Source organism: Heloderma suspectum, chromosome 3, assembly GCF_057233095.1.
Source record: "Heloderma suspectum isolate Gila_16-S chromosome 3, 16-S_ref, whole genome shotgun sequence".
NCBI lineage: Eukaryota > Metazoa > Chordata > Lepidosauria > Squamata > Helodermatidae > Heloderma > Heloderma suspectum.
Genome location: NC_139460.1, coordinates 194,399,904 through 194,419,786, shown reverse-complemented (window position 1 = coordinate 194,419,786; position 19,883 = coordinate 194,399,904). Strand labels below are relative to the sequence as shown.

Here is a 19,883-nt window from a genome sequence, read left to right as displayed (position 1 = left end):
GAAAAGTACACATTTCAAACAGGAAAATGTCCATTCCTGTGAGTATTTTTCAAAAGTGTACCGTCCCCCGCATTAACTAAAGCATAAAAATGTGCATTTTTGAAGAAAGCACATTTTTCAACTGCAATCACAATTTTTGTGGATTTGCCGACATTTCTAAAAAAAACCCCTGTACTGCTCATGCTCACATTCAGGATTGTGAACATGACATTTTTGGATGATTTGTGAACATAAATGAAATTCTCTTACATCTGTAGGTATGAAGGAAAGCACACAGAGACTGCCATGAGATTCCCCGCCCCCCAAGGGGCAGAGAAGAGTAACTGCTTGAGAGAGAAACAATTATGCAGAGCTGGGTTTAGAAGAGGCAGAGGAACTAGAGATCAAATCGCCAACATTCGCTGCATCATGGAGAAAGCAAGAGAATTCCAGAAAAATGTCTATTTCTGCTTCATTGACTACGCTAAAGCCTTTGATTGTGTGGATCACAACAAACTGTGGCAAATTCTTAAAGTGATGGGAGTACCAGACCACCTTACCTGTCTCCTGAGAAACCTGTACGAGGGTCAAGAAGCAACAGTCAGAACCAGACATGAAACAACCGAGTGGTTCAAAATTGGGAAAGGAGTACGACAAGGCTGCATATTGTCACCCTGCTTATTTAACTTATATGCAGAGTACATCATGAGAAATGCCGGGTTGGATGAATCAGAGGTCGGAATTAAGATTGCTGGGAGAATTATCAATAACCTCCGATATGCAGACGATACCACCCTAATGGCAGAAAGCGAAGAGGATCTCAAGAGTCTCTTGTTGAGGGTGAAAGAGGAGAGTGCAAAAGCTGGTTTGAAACTCAACATTAAAAAAACGAAGATCATGGCATCTGGCCCCATCACTTCCTGGCATATAGAAGGGGAAGAAATGGAAGCAGTGACAGATTTTACTTTCTTGGGCTCCAAGATCACCGCAGACGGTGACTGTAGCCATGAAATTAAAAGACGCTTGCTCCTTGGGAGGAAAGCTATGGCCAACCTAGACAGCATAGTAAGAAGCAGAGACATCACCTTGCCGACAAAGGTCCGTCTAATCAAAGCTATGGTTTTCCCAGTAGTAATGTATGGCTGTGAGAGCTGGACTATAAGGAAGGCTGAGCGCCGAAGAATTGACGCTTTCGAACTGTGGTGCTGGAGAAGACTCTTACGAGTCCCCTGGACTGCAAGGAGGTCAAATCAGTCCATCCTAAAGGAAATCAACCCTGAGTGCTCATTGGAAGGACAGATAATGAAGCTGAAGCTCCAATATTTTGGCCACCTAATGCAAAGAGAAAACTCCCTGGAAAAGACCCTGATGCTGGGAAAGACTGAAGGCAAAAGGAGAAGGGGACGGCAGAGGATGAGATGGCTAGATAGCATCATGGATGCAATGAATATGAACTTGAGCACGCTCTGGGAGAGAGCGCAGGACAGGAAGGCCTGGCGTGCTATGGTCCATGGGGTCACGAAGAGTCGGACACGACTGAACGACTGAACAACAAAGCCTTATGGTTGACCACTGGCACGCTGCTCAGCCACTCTGTAGTTTCTCAAGTTCAGTGCAGCTCATACATTTCTTAGCTTTCCTCCAGTATCATGAGTTCTAGGAAATTATTTTAAATTAAAAGCAACTAGCATTTGTCCTTCTGCTGTGAAGCACAGCATGGAGACATGAAGCATACAGCCCTGTTTACCGTGTCTCAGTATGACCCATGAGTGCAGGGGTAAGGAAATGGTGGCCCTCCAGATATTGCTGGAAAAATCCCATCATTCCAAACCACTGGCCATGCTGGCTGGGGCTGATGGGAGTCAGGGAGGCCAGCAACTGGAGGGCCACAGGTTCTGCACCACTGCACTTGTGGTGAGCTGTTTAAAACATTATTTGGGGATGTTACGAAGATTCATAAGCCACACACACAAGATGGAAATCATGCAACCACACTTGGTTCTAGTCAGGCCTCATGTAAAGAACTGTGCTCAGAACTAGACCTTTTATTTTAAAAAAGAGTTGTAAATAATAACTAGAGTGTATTCTGAAAAGTATTTCAAAGAGGATAGTAAAACTAGAAGGAACAGAACAATATTATTCTTCAGAAAAGAAGGAAAGGGGACATCGTTTACCATTTCAGTAGGTTGAAGTTTGCTTGCTTTTACCATGGTGACTAATCACCTTTCTGTTGCCAAGGGCAATACATCAGAGTATAGCAGCGCTGAAGTTTAATAAGGAAGACTGATACCAAACTTGCTAAAAGGCCCATCATATTTATGGTATGGAAAGAAAGGCATAGGTTATAACTTCTCTACAATCTCATTTACCACATTCACTTCCCAAGCTGGCCTGAACCCACTCACAGTTCCTCTGACAATAGGCTCTGTGACAAATGGGAGGGTGAGAAGTTAGGGCGGAGTTCTTCTTCCACCCAACCTCCAGTAGTTCCATTCATTAGTCAAAGTTATGGCTGAGGCAAGGCCTGGCTCCCCAAACCTGTCCCTAATGCTTGTTATCCTAAACCAACCATAGACTCCTTGGTGATGAATGACCACCCCTCTGAAGCAGTTCAAGATCATGGAGGAGAGAAAGCAATGCCCTGTACACAAGAATGAGAGGCTTTGAGGAGATATGGCTTCCAAGAAAGCTTGAACCCTGCTAACTAATTTTACAGTTTAGTGGCATGAGAAGTAATGAGGATTATGCCAAAGGTTTGAAAGCAAATATTTTTGTCAAGAAAGGGAGGCTCTAGAGACCTTTTCCTCAGTTTTTTCCCCACACTTATTCACTGCCACTGCTCTCAGCACCTTCTTGATGGCAATATGGTAGCAAACCATGAGAGGTCATGTAATCAGCATGCTGATGTCACAAGGCCAGGTAGCCAAATAGATTTGGAGATGTGACAATGTCACTATGCTAGCCGGGTTACAGAATCAATGGGTGCTGGAAAGCCTTTTGGCCCTGTTTGAGGCCTCATCACCGGGGGGGGGGGGGGCAAAGGGGTGCGCTTTTCACAATGGTTGGATAGGCTTGCAAAGGGCATTCCCTGTTCAGTTCAACCCAGTAGAGTTGCTGGAGGGCAACTTTAACAAAGGAGTCAGGGTGGAGGATCAAGCCAAAATTGAATACCCCCCACCCCACCAAAGTAACTGTCCTGTTGCAGCAGCTATCACGCCTCCACAGCCCTCATTTTCCTCTGGGTTGGAAACTAGGAGACCAGGTACTGCACTCATGGGGGCATATTTGGCCCAGGGGACTTCAGCTGCTGATTCCTAGTTAAGAACTAGGTAGATACAATGTAGTTTCTTCAAGGCACGTGAGGAATGCTCACTTAGAACCGTTTTAAAGCATTTCTATACTAAGAAGAGTGAATAATCCTACAGTAGGCAACCAGTATGGTCACTCTGAATGTGTAGAGGTTTATCTCTTAAAGATAGCATTCTCATTATGCTCTGGAGGTAATGCGTTGTAAGCGCAGAGTACTACGGTGAGCTGCTTCCCTATTAGCTAAGGAATCTGTCAACAAGCGTTTGATCAAATTGTGCTCACCTTTTATCCCTGGCATATCATTACTAATGTGCCAGCAACAAAGGGTACTCACCCTCCCTCTTTTTCCTCTCTTTTATGTTGCCTGGAGATAACAATCACTACCTAACATTACACTGTGGCCACTTGAGTTCTGTGGGAGCAGGCGGGGAAATGAACAAAGTGTTCTGGCAAACTGTAAATGCAGCCAGTGTTGGAATAATAGCGGATGCAGCGCACCTCTACACAAGCTGAACGTAATTACATTGGTGTCGAATGGAAACCATCCATCTTAAGTGCAGCTTTGATGCAAGGAGTGAGCTGCTCCTCATACATGAGCACAGAATGCTCTTGACGAATAAAGATAAAAGGAGGAAGCAGTCTAATGATTCTATGACATGAACCTGCAAATGTATGCCAGCAACCCACTTTGGGGCGGAACAGGGGCAAGGCAGGAGAGGAGGCAATAGCAGAATAATGCCTGGTTTGAGGAGGAAAGTGTCCCCCTTGCCCCCCCCCCCCCGGCTAAACAAGGTGAGATTACTTTTGATGATAGGAATGTAAGGTATCTATGAAATTAAATGTCCCATCCATACATTTTGTAAATCATGAAATGTAAAACATCACAGGGATCCTCACCTTTTGGGGGGAAGACATGTCACACAGCTATATTGTGGAAGATGCTTTTTTTTTTTTTTTAAAGGTAGAATTTCAGACAACGAGGAAACAAAATTGATCATTGCCATCATATACCTAATCAGTGACAGATCTATGCTTTCCTCCTCTGGGATTTTTGAGTATTTGTTTGCAGGGCTGCCCTGAAATATTTTGATGCCCTAGATGGAAAAAATTGAAAAGCCAGGTAGCTCTCCACACTTTAGTCAAGACTCAATATAGAGGACAATCCACTGGGAAGTTCTCTTGCACAAGTGTTATGGAAATGAACAAGAGCCATGCAAGATCTGCCTGTCTCCCACTCTATTATCCTTAGGGGTGTCCATCATTTGCAACATAAAGCTGCCACCTCTCATTTTCCCTGTTATTCTTTTATTTTTTAAAGATCATAAATTACTTCCCCAGTTTCCCAAGAACCAATAGAAATGTACAAAGCATGAAAAGCACAAAATATAAGGAGCCAGATTTTAAAATAAAATCTCATATTAAAAACATGAATGCATTTAAATGTTAAACATCTCCAAAATCTTGATAGAACTTCTACCATTTCCCTAAAACTCTGTAAAGACTGATCACTAGCGGGCTTTCCAAGGAGGCCATTTTCAAGCTGAGTCGCTATAAATTAGGAAGCACTACCCATAATACTTATGGGTTGGTTTGCCTCTATTGTTTGCAGATGTGCCATTTAGAAAGAGCATAGGAAACATTGGCCCATATTTCAGCCCACGTGATTATTCCTCAAAAGACAGTTAAATGGTCCACAGCCACAAATCACATTTTTAAAATCTGTGTACAATGCTTTGATCTGTGTTGATAACACTGTCATCAGTGTCAGCTCAAAGTGGGGGGGGGGCATGGGCAAGATGTCCTCAGTGGGCCCCTTTCTCCTTGCTGCCACTGCCTAGTTACTTGACCTTTGGGCCTGATCTGCAAAGCTGTCCAGAGAGGAAGGACAAGGGAAGCAGATTGCTTGGAGAGTGGAGGGAAAAGGCAACAACAACAAAGATGAAGAACAGCAGGGCTGGGAGGCACCAGGTGTTGGCATGAGCCCCCCCCCGGGGGGGGAGGCTTGGCAGGTGCCCAGTGATGCCTATTCCTAAGCTTTTACCTGCAACAAGGACTCTTAAACTGCACTACAACAAAACCAGAATGTATCCAGTAGTGGGCCTAAAAACCTTGTAGAGAATCTTGCACCTATCCCCCACTGAAATCTGAAATACTGCTCTAGTTTGTATGTCATGCTGCTATTGCTCATTTCTCCCTACCTCAAAGTGTTTGGACCGAATGTAGAATAAACACAGACCAGGGGCAAAAGCACATCTTATCACCTCTCATTGTCACTGAAGACTTGCAGGGGAACCTAAGCGTTTCTAGACCATTGTCTGCCTGGAGTACTGCAAAGCTTTGCCCTAACTATACTAGTTTGCACATGACCCAGGAAAACTGAATACAGGCCACACAGAGACCCATCTGGTGCAGCTGGATTTTGAAGAACTTGACTGTCCTCTGCCCATTCAAATACGATGAAACAAACTGAAAATTAATTTACAGATTACACTATTCATCTTTAGCATGCTTAGCTGCTGCTTTTTAGGCCCTGGCTGTATTTAGGCACATCTCATCTCATTGAAACTCAAAGCACGAGAAACTCAGTATCACACTATAATGAACAGATAAAGCAGCAAGCACAAAGGACAGCCGCAGATGGTGCCAACAGTCAGTCTCTCCTTCTCGCACAGAGCAGCCAAGCAGCTGTGTTTTCGCCATCTCCCCCCGTCCCCACCCCTTATAAAACAGGAGCACAGATTTTACAGATGGACCCTGTAAGCGCTACTTTCTGCTGCAGTCTAACAAATGGATTGCAGCCCACAGCTATGCTGCATTGCTTTTGTCACCGCAAAACTGAACGTTAAGGACATACCCATCTCTGCCCTGACTTGTTCCTTCAAATGATGAAAACTGTCCTTTTGGCTGAAACCCTGAAAGACACCTTGCCCCACCAAGAGGTTTCCCTGTACATCACAACAGCTAAGTATAAGGACTGACAGTTTTAAGGCAGTCCCATGAGGAGTAACTTGAAGGATTGTAGCACAAGATATGACCATTTTTTCTTCACTTGACATAAAAACTCAAATGTGGAAATTTGGGATGCCAGCCTGTTCTGGGTGCAAGTTTCATTTTTTTTGTCATCAGTTTATTTTCAGGAAGAAAACAGTGCTAATTTGAGAACCAATCAATACATCTACACCAGGGGGAGGGAACATGTGTAGCTCCCATCAGTCCTAGCCAGCATAGTTAATGGAGAGGGATGATGGGAGTTGCAGTCCAGCCCAGCAACATCTGGAGGACACAGTTTCCTCACCCCTGATCTACTCTATACAATGTTAATAAACTTCATAGACTGAGACTTGCTTGTTAAAGTGATGAAAAGGCAAGTAAAGAGGAGAGAGACTGAATCTCCTAAATTTTGTGCCTAAATAGGTTCTGAATTTTGTGCCTAAACAGGTTCAGTCCTCAATCAAGCAGGAAAGAACCCAGAGGTTCATCATCTAGTATACAAGCCAAGCTACACACACAAACAGCAAGATTAGATGGCACAGCTTTTATTGAACTGTACAACATCAAACAAAATGCGTGTGTTGCATATAAAATAATTTTCCTGCACGTAGAAAACTAGCATACCACAGAGAATGCTAGGCAAGAATGCTAGGCCCTCTGATACACTATTTTACTACGTCCAGATTTTAGTGCTCCTCCTTATGCAAAAAGGGAGAAGCATTCAAATCTGTATTTCCCCCACCTGAAGACTATATTAGTATAATTACCACAAGAATTGCTCCATGAATTTGCGAAGTCATCTTAAGCAAGCTTTCCCTCAGTCTCAGCCCCTGCCTCCACCAGGAATATCAGGACAATAACACTACCTTCTAGGATGGTTAGATTAGATTACTAATATAAGTGAAACAGGAGATGGTATTTAGGAAGAGTGCTATAAAAATACAAATTATTATCATCAGGTAAAAAATGTCCTTAAAAGTACCAACTTCCAAAAGGAATACACAACATCAAATCCAAACTGGTGTGGGGTCCTTGTGTCCTCCTGTGTTTGGTAACACTGTCAGGAGTTGTTCCCCTTATCTAAAGATCTATGAAAAAATGATGTTTGTTTTGAATCTATCACTGAGAAATAGACATAGGGCAAATTTCCAACAGATACTCCAAGAGGTTACACATCTTCTCTCCAAGACAGGTCTGTGTATTGTAGCTCCAACATTGTGTTTTTATGAGGGCTATTAATGTATTAAAGAATATTTTGTTGGCTAATAATCTGTCTTTTAACCACTTAAAAGGTTTCCCCATTAAATTTAACTAAATTTGCATATTTTCCCAAACTTCAGCAAACTTCAAACTATTTTCTTTTTCATTTAGAATTACAGTAAAACATGAACCAAAATAGCCTGGAAAAACAAACAAGTGTATCTTTAAATTGTTGTCCTGCCAATGAACACTTGCCCTCTCTGTTTAAATGAACCCCCACCAATTAATCAACTAAAGCTTGACTTGATCGATCTACTGATTAAAGCTTACAACCTGGGTTTTTACAGATCTTTAAACAAGGGTGTAGCTCCCCAGTGAACATTCCTCCCCTTCAGAATTAACACTAATTGCATACGTCTGTTTTCACGCTACTTTACATCTTTAAGATATAACACAATGGGGCATTTAATACCATCTAATCAGAAGAATTAATAATAGATTGAGCCCCTAAGTACCCTTTATGGGTGGGGGCAGGACCCAGGATGAAAAGCAAAGAGGTTCAGTGATCAACACTAAATTTGCTAATGTGCACCAAGCTAGCACGACACATGCGACTATCGATTCTGGAACCACCAGACATAGCCTGCCGTGTTGCAAAATGCTGCGGTAAGCATCTCGGAGACACTAAATGAATGAACGGACTCCCTGGAAAGTGAAATACAGAGGCTCATGGTGCTAATCTATTTACCCATTATGATACCCTAGTATTAGTTACAGTTTATCACCTCAGTAAATCACCTCCTCTTGTTAAGAAACATGCTTCAAGGTGCAGCAAACTGTTATTTATAGGCAGACACTATATTTACAGCTACAAAGGCAGGTGAGGAAGGGGCAGGACAACTGCTCAGTCATTTCAATGCCATCTGCTTCCCAGGAGACAGCAGGAAAAGCACAATAGGATTACAGCTTCTTGCTGCGGTTAAGCTGCAGCAAGAGTTCAATAGGCAGCACAACATTATTTCCTTCATGACTGCTTTAGGAAATCTTTAAAAAGATGCGAGGTTTGGTTGTGATAAATACAGCTCCTCACTGACTGCTTTTCATTCACAGCAAGAAGTGCCATCCAGTGCTAATCACTGCGCTGCTATAAGCAAAATAAACCAATACATGCTGCTGTTTCTGCTTCTTATTTTAAGGGCACTCTTTACAGATGTGCAACGCTGCATACTGCACAGTGTGGTTTATTACATGGAAGATACTGCAGAAACAGTTCACAGTGCAGGTTGTTGCATTACTGCAGAAATTCAAATTCAAATCCTGTCTATAAACAGAGAAAATTGTGGCTTGGCCAAAAGAACACTATCTTGGCCATGAAACAGTTGCAACGTTTTAAGTGTGATATTAGAAATATTTAGGAAGCACGGTCGAGCGGCACATATTCCAAACAGCTACACAAAAAAATCACATCAATTTATCTTTCCCATACATACTCAGCACTTCCTCCAAGGATCACGGAGTAACATAAATGGGGTTCTCCTACTTTATCTTCAAAGCAACCCTGTGGGGTAAATTAAGCTGCGAAGCAGTGGCTTGGCCAAGGCCACCTAGTGAGTTTCATGACCAAGCAGGGACCTGTGAGGACTTCAGTCAAAAAGTGGGATACAAATCCATTAAACAAAGGGATGAATGAAAAAATAAAATAGGCTTGTTTTACTTATTTATTTAGTGGATTTATATCCTGCCTTTTGACTGAAGTCCTCAAAGCATTTCACAACATTAATAAAATGCAATAAAACCAGACCAGCAGAAGCAGGCAACAAATGCTCTCTTTGCCTGCCTGCCCGCCTGCCCACATCTCTCCTGGAATCCTTCCCACAGGACAGATGGTGGTAGATGACAGGGGAGGGACAGTGCAGCTGGAGCAGAAGCAGGCACCTGACGTAGTCTTTGCCTGCCCTCCTCCCTTCTCTTGGATTCCTTCCACAGGGTGTCCTTCCCCAACCTGGGGCCCTCCAGATGAACTACAACTCCCACCGGCCCAGCCAACTCTGGAGGGCGCCAGGCTGGAGACAGCTGCTACAGGGCATTTGGTTTTAGATGGCCCTGTGGTGGGGGAGGAGGAGACAGAACTTAGGTTTCCCTGGTCTTTCCAGCGCACTTTCGTTATGCCACACTAGCTCTTTTGTTTGGATAAATTCACAGAGTACATTACTTTTATGTATGTTTCCCCACTACCACACCAGCACCAGCACTGCCTCTGACATCATCCCAAATAACAGGGGTGAGGAAAGTGTGGCCCTTCCAGTGTTGGTGGACTGCAACTCCTATCAGCTCTGGCCAGCATAGCCAATGGTGAGGGATGATGAGAGTTGCAGTTCAACAACATCTGGGGTGCCATATGTTCCCTATCCCTGTCATAGAAAGATCAACATGAAACCTGGTCTCATGAAAGGGTCCAAAATGCACATCAGATACTTTCACAGTACTAGCGTAACATTACATTTTTAGCATATACTGTTACAGCAACATGAGAGGGAAACAAATGCATGGTTTCATGGATCCTGTCCTGTCCTAATCAAGAGCAAGAGCCCATGGGGCACAGCCAAAGGTGGCTCAGTCAGTCAGGAAGGTGGGGTTGGAGTTGCAAGACCTTAGATCATCCCATGCAAACAATTCAACAACCACGAGTAATCCTCCTGGGTCTGATTACTCCTTCCAGTCTGCACCCTCTTCCTGAGCTGTGGAAAGTCTTAAAGGAGTAGACCTCTGGCTTGGACCCTAGCATTCCTTGTCCTCTCTGTTAATTCCTGCCTGCTGCATTGCCTGTGGACGCAGGCAGACAACAGGGAGTGCAAGACACATGGAGGGGAAGCTGCTGCCGCTGCCAGGGGGCCCCTTTCTGAGATCTCTGACTTGAGGGGCTCCTTGCTGACAGGCTCAGACTCAAGGGGATTCCAGATGGAGGGTTTCTAGTGCTATTGATCAAAAGATATTGTACTGCTATTCTGTTGTTTTCTCTTGAATGGATTTTTGTGTGTGGAAAGAATGAAGATGGATAAGGCAGGAAAACACGGGAAGGTTACAAGAGGGAGACACAGATGTCTGGACCCACCTGTACATTTCTGTGACTGAGGCAGGGCAATTGCATGATAGAAGACTAGTATGGAAGCCCCCTCAGGCTGCAAACCTATACACAGGCCTACCTGGGAGAAAGTTCCACTGAACTCAATGTGGCTCATGTCTATGCAGACACAGGATTTCACTGTGTCTCTGCAGCTGATGCTGCAAGCCTTTCCTCCCTCCTTTGTGTCTAAGTTCCAGCGGCCTCCCAGGCTGGGGTCATGACAGGTACACTAACAGAAGACAACTACAAGTGCCAGCGGAGCTACAATTGACTGTGGTTCCCTGCTATATGTAAATAGCATCTCCATCCCCAAAGCTGCTATTCGGCCTGTTACAGAAAGCTTTGGGTTCCTACATGTTTTCCCTAATGGGGCAAATAGCAACTTTGAGAGGGCTATTTAAATCAGTAAAATGACCTATGGGGAGAGACAGGTTAAATTCTCCCTTCTAAAGTATGGGTTCCCCACAGCTGCTTTTTTAAATAGGGAGATCCAATCATGGATCTCCAATGTCTCATCTACTTTGGTCCTTAGACAGCAGAACTTCTGACTGGAGGTCTCTTTCTTTCTTAGCCAGCTCTATAAACACCTTTTATATGGGTATAATATATATTTGTATGACCAAGAGGTTATGAAGCAGGGCAGCCTTGGAAGTATCCTAGGTCACCCTCCCCTGCTAACACTACTATGGATGCTAAATCTGGCTCTCAGCCAGATAGCTGTCCACTGGCTGTCCCAGACAGAACTGTAAGTCTAAAGTTAGACTCTAAAATCTAAATTTAGACCCTTAAGTAAAGCACTGCTGGGTGTATTTTCAAAAGATAGCAAACAGCCAGAACCCCTACTATGCTTGAAGTGAGTGAAATGGCAGGTGCTCAGCACCTTTAAACCACAGGGCAATTTTCTGTAAGCACCAATATGGATTTAAGAGCTTAACGGCAGACACTTGGATTTGACAATTTGTTCTCTGTCTTCAGCAGATTACTTGTATTTATTACAGCAGTAAAAACAGGCTGCATGGCATACGGGAGAAGGAGGGAAAAAGACTAATCACGATATGCATTTTGATATGCATTATCCAGAGATGCAGCCAATAAACACTTATATTACAATAATGGTAATGTATCCTTTATTTTCAAATGTGAAAATAACACAGAGGCAAATTAACACCCATTACTTCAGGGAGAGTTCGAGAGGGGGCAGGGGACTCTGTCGTATTGACAAAGACTAACTTTTTGAAGCAGCCAAGCCTCAAACCCTGACCTGAGCAAAACTCTGCCTCAGACCCTGTTAAAATCTACCTACAATTCTGTCTCCCCATCATATCCTGGGCCACTAGGTCTTCTTCAAGGACAGGACCAAGAAGCTTCCTATTTTTACCACCTGGATAGGATGGCATCATTTCTCCAGGCTTGGCTCCTCAGCAGGGCTCTCTTTCTGGGATGTGGGAGTTTGACTTGGGCAGAGTGATCCTCATTTGAAGGGAAAGTCCCTTGATGCTGCGTGGGCAGCAGAGAAGCCTCCTTATTTCTGACATCTTCTCTTAGAAGCTGCTGAGTATGACATTAACTGAGTACTGTGTGTAAAATCTCATCATACACTGCTTCACACACACACAGCCAGAGCATAAAGGAAGACAATCAATTTCTAGGGCAGCTCTGTTAACCCACCCTCCCTCCCTTCTAATTGACATGGCATCTCAATCACTGAAAAAGGAGGGTGGCTCTGAGAGTTACAGATGCAGAGAAAGAGGAGAGGTACGATGAAGGGTGGTGCTGGAGAGGGGAGTAAGAGAATGCAGAAAGGGTGCCACATGCATGAAACTGCAGGATCCAACCTCTCCCTTCCTCTTTAGATTCTGAGGTAGGAGGTCAGGAAAATATGGACAGTAAGAGCTTTGTAATTACCTACCAAGACCAATCTTTCTTTGGAAGATGCCGTCCAACTCAATAATGTGTGGGTAACAGAATCACAAATACAGTGTCAGATTCCATTATTAAGAAGCAAAATGTGGTGGAAAAGCATGTGCCTTTCACACACTTTACTTGACCCATGTGTATCTTTTAAATATATTTGGACCAGTTCAAACTGTTGATGGCATCAACATAGTCAGCATTCCTTTCCTCAGGGCTAAGCATAGCCTCCTGGGTCATTTGGGCTCAAGTTTTTTTAAACACACATGCACCCCTCAAAAGCTGAGGGAGCCTTTTCACCCCCAATAAGACTAGGGACCTTGGATACCAACCCAGATGGTCCTGTTACTTAAGAAGTTGTGGAAGACCTGGCAGTCTCCAAGGAGCTGCTGCATATTCCGCAGAAACTGAAGGATTAACTGAGCCTGAAGGTGTGACAGCCTGTTGCTCAACAAAGATGGTGTAGAGCAGAGCATTGAGGGGTAACTCTGAGCAGCTTTACTACAGTGAGCTGCTTGGAGTGCCTGCTCCCACAGGAGACCACAAAGCCATGAGGCCCTGTTCTTTCTGGCTTATCCGGTAAAATTGAAACAAAGCTTACAGGACTCGGGCAGGTGACTCTCTCCCAAACAAAGGAGATACAGATCATGAATGACCAAAAGCGATAAATTGCTGCCACTTGTGGAAAACGGACAGTCCCTGAGCCACGTGACCCAGAGGGCTGCCACAAAAAATGAACTCCTGAAGTGCCAGTAATAATAATAATAATAATAATAATAATAATAAAAATCCAAACAGAGAGTTGAGAAAAACTGAATAGATAGATAAATAGGCAGGTAGAACCCAAACGAGTTCATTGCTTTTTCTCCAGCCAACAGCAAATGTTCCCTGACGTTACTACTGTAGCAATCAAAAGAGAACTGAGCAGGAAGGCAGAAGTTTATGTCCCCTCAACGTGCTTTCGGAATATGAGGATCCTGTCAAAAACTGTAGCCTAGCTATATACGTTTCCCAAATGGAGCTCCGCCCAGAAACCAAGAAGAAAAAAATTATAGTTTATAACAGCAATAAATGAATACTGACACATGGTTTCAGCTATATTTGTTGTTCTTTCTGTTTAAGAGTAAAAAGTCAGTCAATGAGGTTCCTGGAACCATGGAAGAGAGGGCAAAACGGTAAATATCAAATTTGATGCAGCCCCATTGAGTTTCTTTACCATTTAGATGCTTATTAAGGAGCAAAGTATAACATAGATCTGTATATCGGTAACAGTATCTCACGGTTGTTTATATCATTGGTTTTCAGACTTCCTCTATTTGGGGAGAAAAACTCTCCCCACCTATTCTGGGGTGCATTTTAGGGTGTGATTTGCATCACCCACATCTGCACCACTTGAGCTCACTCCCTACAGCTGTGTATTGCAGAAGAATATTGCAGAGATGATGAAAGGCAACATGCCTGCCATTACTAGTCTCCTCACCGAAGAGCTCATCTATATGCATTTGATTTTGCTGGTGACCACACACATCTCTTTGCAAATATGTCTTGATTCTTCAGAAATGGATTCTTGTCCTACCATAGTTCACGTCTAGCATAAATATTTCTTCGGCTGGGTTGTTGTTTTACTGGTGAATTGAATTAAAAGCAGGGCTAATTTTAATTTGAATTGTTGTAAAAGTTTTTGAGCCATCTGAGTTCCAATCAGGCAGAAAGGTAAGGTATAAACTGAATATACTGCCTCCTGATAAGGCCAATGTCTTTCCTGACTTTGCTACTCAAGATCTTTTTTTAACTGGAGGAGCTGAGATTAGCAAGATAGGAAGCTGCCTTATATCAAGTCAGACCAGCTTGTCCAAACTGACTGGCAGCAAATCTCCAGGGTTTCAGACAGGCGTCTTTTGCATGAAAAGCATGTGCTCTACCACTAAGCTACAGCCTTTGAACTTGAAATCCTATATGTGCAAAGCATGTGCTCTACTACCAGTGATCTATGGTCCTTCCCATAAACTTTAATGTACCTCAAATGGCAAAAGCCAAGTGACAGAATATGTAGAACAATCATTTTAAGAAAGAAAGGCTGCTGGTAATCGGTGCCATTCTTGTAGGCAGTGTTGCACGGTAATTGGCTCTAGAAATTTGGCACTCAACAGTTAACATGGTATATACTGTGTCCAAATTAGCCAGGCTGAATAATTAGAAACAGACAGGCTGTTGGCAGCGAATGCAGGATGCATACCGAAGTTTCAAAGCATACCTAATTGGGAGGCAGAGCAGATAACGAGAGACACAACTCAGCCAAGTACAGGATGTTAGATAATTATTATACCTAACAAAGGAGGCTGCAAATGTAAGAAAAAGAGAATATGAACATGTGTGTGTTTCTACCAAATGTCATGAGAAGAAATAGTATGGTAGATAAAAACGTGCAAAAACATTATCAGCAAGTGAATGAAAAGTCTGCTTTGTGCTAGAAGAGCATATTTTGTTTCCATTTGGAGCACTTTCCCCATACCCAGTGGACATGAATAGTTTAAAATTTAAAATACGGGCTGACACTAGGGAATAAATAAAACATAGGTGACTACCTGAATAGATTAAGGATTTCACCAAGGGACTTTAGCCCTGTGCTATCAGGAAGCCAAAACTATAATGTGAGCATTCCAAACTAGGCGTGACTGCCAGGGTATGGCACCAGTGGAGAGCCTGAGAGAAAGTAATGAGCACAATAGAACATCCAGTTTTCAAATGTTGACTCTCCCAGTACACTCCTTAACCACCTGACAGCAAAGGAGTAAGCAAGCCCATGGCCTGCACCAAATTTCACTTGGGTAGAGTCCCAGGGATTCAGGAATGTCTAAACAAGCTCAGTGAGAGAATCCTAAGTGCGGAGCTAACATGTTTGGGAGAAAACACTGGATTTCTGTGTTTGCTGTCAAACATGCAAAATAGGAGTGGGGGCAGGCAGTAGGGTGGTGCTTTCCCTCTACAACCCCTCTCCTAGCTGCTTCCCCCCAACTGCCTGAGTTCCCAGAGGCATTTACTGGGCAAGAGGGTAAAAGCAGCTGGGGTGGAGGGAAGGGGTGCAGACGAAAAGCAGCAGACAGGGGAAGGAAAGCCTGTATTTGACAACCAAATATCTAGTTCCACCCCAAGAGTCCCTTTACATATGCTTGACCTCCTTAATTGCTCCCACTGCACAGGGCCCATGAAACGACTGCCGCCTAATAGATTCTACTAATAGGCATTTAGCATGCCATGTGCAAATGACACCTGGCCCTTTACATGGCTCCTGAACATCCACAGTGGTACAAGTAGCACCAATGCAAGTCAGTATATGTCCACAGGGAGGGACATGGCACTGGTGGTAAACATGGGATTCCTTTTCCCTGCTTGCTGCTTTTCCTCTGCAACATCCCCCCCACCCCACCCTGCTTTATGCACATTAAACAAAAAATCTACAGTATAACGTGTGGAACAACAAAAAAAGTTCCCCTGGAATAAGAATTTTAATTTGAGAACATGCCTAAGGGAGCACAATGGCTTAAGGCACTTGCTGAGCAAAGATTCTTATTTGCTAGCATTGTAGGAGGAGCTCATTACAAGCATTGCTTCCACATTTAATCTGACAGGATGATATTGATTAGCATATGTGAGACACAGTAAAGCAATAAAACAATTAGGAAAACAGCTCAGATATTTTAGAAGAGTGGAAGTATTGCAACACTCCAGAATCTGTGTGTCAGAGGAAAAAGAGGAGACTGTTGATTTCAGTGACTGGTGCTTTATATTATGGAAGATCATTAATTGGATCTAGGCAGATATTTAACACTGCATAAGCCCCTTTGCGGGGCTTGAAAACAAAAGGTAACTTTATGGGAAAACGAGCACACACAAAAAGAAAGTAAACACTTGCTTTTGTTCTTAAAGATGTGCAAAGAGAAAGCACTGGGATCACCAGTGGCAATCAGATGGTATGAATTACCTAGGAAATGGGAACACGGCAACAAGTACAATATTCAGAAAATGGAAGTTGGAGAGATTAGTCTGCTCTAAAGTTATTCATGCCAATTAATATTTGGAAAGACAGGCCTGGTACATCCCAACCAGTACTTTCCAGGGAGAAATCCCAACCTGTTATGAATTTTGAGCATGTATGCATCCCTCCCCCTCAAAAGTAACCAGTGAACTGGGCTGTACTGCATTTAATTGAAGGTGGTATAACCCTGATGCAAGGTTTATAAAATGATGTATGGTATGGAAAGGACAGAGAGAAAGGAACATTTTTTCCACTCTCTCATAACATTAGAAGCTGATTGGTAGGTGATTCAGGATAGACAAAAGGAAGTACTTCTTTACACTGCACATAGTTCACCTACAGAATTCATCGCCACAAGATGTACTGGTGACCACTAGATTTACAAGGGGATTAGACAACTACAAGACTAAACAGGTTTTTGGTCTCATCCAGCAGGGCTCGTATTTTCCTATCCCCTTCCTTTCTTCTTAGGAGCCCATTGGGTAGACAGGAAGATACTGCATTCAAATGAGTGCTCTACACCCTGGTTCATTTATTTACTTCTCAGTGCAGGGAGAAAATGAGACACCAAGAGTCACAGCAGGTTGAGATTTCTCCCCAGCGTGTAATAGGGTTTTTGTCAGGACTACTCAGAATGAACATAGTACTTTACGATCTTGATTAATGGATGTCACACTGGAAAGGATAACTTGAATCTGACACAGCATTGAAAATAAATGGTCAACGAACACTGTTGTTCAATATCTCCCAAGAGCAAAACAAGTTATTGGATCTGCAAACAGACGTTGTTGCAAGACCTATATAAAGGAAAATAATGAATGTTCTGTGCAGGAAACATTTTCTTTGTTACCCTCTGTAATGTACCTGAACAGAATATATTTTGGTAAATTGTTAGATAGGTACATAATATACAGATGCAAAGCAAATTTAGTTTAAGATTAGTTTACAGAAGATCAAGGAGGAAGAGAAGGGGCCTCTATATACCTAACTGGATCCTGCCTCTAGGGGGAGTAAAACCTAACATCTAGACAGGGGCTAATAATCTAGGATTTCAAGATAATGCTACAACTTAAAAGCTGGTTCTCTAAAATGGATTTCTGAACACTTCCACTCTATTATTGAGCAAGGGTGAACAACTTATTCCAGTCCTGATAATCAATAACTATGCAGCTCTCTCTCTCTCTCTCTGTTAACAATGTATATAATCCTGACCCTTAAACTCACACACAAAACGAGGATGATGCTGGTAAAGCGATAAAAGAATAATTACTATACAAATATAACAAGCTATGCTTCTAGAATTCTTTGAGTGATTCAACAGAACATATTAGATGCTGGTCATGAGGATCCTTCATTCTATAGCCAAGCTAAGATCTTCCTGTTCTTTCAAGCACAGTATTAAGTATTTTAGCATTTTTACAGTGTAATCTTATGCATGTTTATTCAGAGGTAAATGCCACTCTGATCAATGGAGCTTAATCTTAGGTAAGTGTGTAAAAGACTGCACTCTTAGGGTGCAATCCTATGCATGCATACAGAAAAAATGCTACTTTTTACACAAAGAAAAATGCAAAGGAAATTACCAGAAATCTTCCAGACTGATAAAAATCATGAGGTGCTCCCAACCTACAATCTGGAACTTGCATTTTAATGTATGCATCCAATTTATAGTCCATCTCACCCTAAAGCAGGGCTGGGCCTCCATGCTGCTGCTGTGAGCGCCAGCCAATTCTGCTGAGAAACAGGGTGCGTGACGATGGTTCTCTTCATGTGCCCTGTTTTTCCTCCAGCATTTCTGATCAAGATCGGGGTGGGGCAGGGCTGCAGAGACGTTAACTTCCCCTCCCCGCAGCAATCCTGTTAAAGAAAACTGTTTCCCTGCTGTTATTAAACAGTGATCCTGATAGCTGGGGTGGGGTGGGGGGGAAGACTGAGGCTAAAGCCTCCCCCCCAGCAATCCTATGTGTGTGGTGTGTGTCATGGCTCCACCCACCAGCTCTACCCACTTGTGTGGCCCCCAAAACTGTTCTGCAAGCGCCAATGCAGCCCCCAACCTCAAAAGTTTGGTCATACCTGTGCTCAAGGCTTGGATTGGATAACAACATACGTGATACCATACTCATGCATTGTCTCTCACAATGTAACTGATGCTATACTCATGCATTGCCTCTCGACCCCACACAAATAAATTGGGCAATACAAAAATTAAAGCTCCACCCTAATACTATCCAAGCATTAATCATGAAAATCCTGCCAAATAAAATAGTATTTTATAAACTAGCGACAGACAGGTGAAAAAATATGATTTGGCAAATCTTTCATATGCTGTTTAGTCTGTTAAAGTATTCTAGAAACTTAAACAGCCCCCTCTTTCCCTAAATTCCCTTCTAAAGTCCACTAGCAGCATTCTTTGCATTTACTTATATTTTTAACTTGCCTTTCAGTCATAAAAACTGGACCTCCAAGGCAGCTTTAAAAATTCCAATTATCATACAATTTAAGCCATACATTAACTCAGAACACAGACTAACATCATCTACAAATTCTGCACTTCTGAATCATTTTGTTTCTTGGCTCATGTGTTACTGAACCCCCTTTTCTGACTTGTCCACCTTGCAAGACTCCTATATGTACTTTCTCTTCTCCATCTTTTTCTCTAACACTGCAGGAGAGTCACACTTTATTTGACTGAATGCCTCCTTGCCCCTCTTTGACATTTAATTTTGCCCTGTGGCTTTCCTCCACCACAGGCTTTTTCTTTACTTTGCTAGATCTCTTTGTAAGCAGGGGTAGGCATTACCTCGGGATCTGTATCCTGTTAAAGCGGTCCCATCCCCCAGGCATTTCATGAAGCACAACGCACTGCATGAGTCAGACATCTGGCAAAGAATTTCCTTGCCAGTAGCCACCATTCATAGAGAGCATGGTTCTGCTTCACAATATGACTGGGGTGGGAGGGACCTCACTGTGGAGGTGCAGATCCTTGTGGCCAAAGTAACGTCTAGCCTGGCTTTCCTACTCTATGATTTCACACTCTATTCTACAACTTTGGATTTGATACAGGCTCTAGATTTTGCTTTTGGATAAATGTGGTTTCTTCACCAAGGCTTAAGGCTAGAGTCTAACCAAGGCTACAGCTAAATCACTAAAGCTTAGATAGATGGACAACCAGTAAGCAAATGAGTACCTACATTAAAAAATAATAATCCAAGACCATACAAAGGACAATATGAATATGACAAAAGTATTACTTTAGTTCCAGAATAGCATGCTACCAGGAATTGTCAAATGAAAAGATACCTGAGCAGCATTCAAAAGCAAAGATGGAAAGAC

At 42.9% G+C, this 19,883-nt stretch overlaps 1 protein-coding gene across 2 annotated transcripts in view; it reads right to left on the bottom strand.

Moving 5' to 3' along the window:
• The window catches only part of ZMIZ1 (zinc finger MIZ-type containing 1), a 556,702-nt gene that overhangs the window by 101,496 nt on the left and 435,323 nt on the right, over positions 1–19,883 (bottom strand). The gene's annotated exons all lie outside the window — the stretch shown is intronic.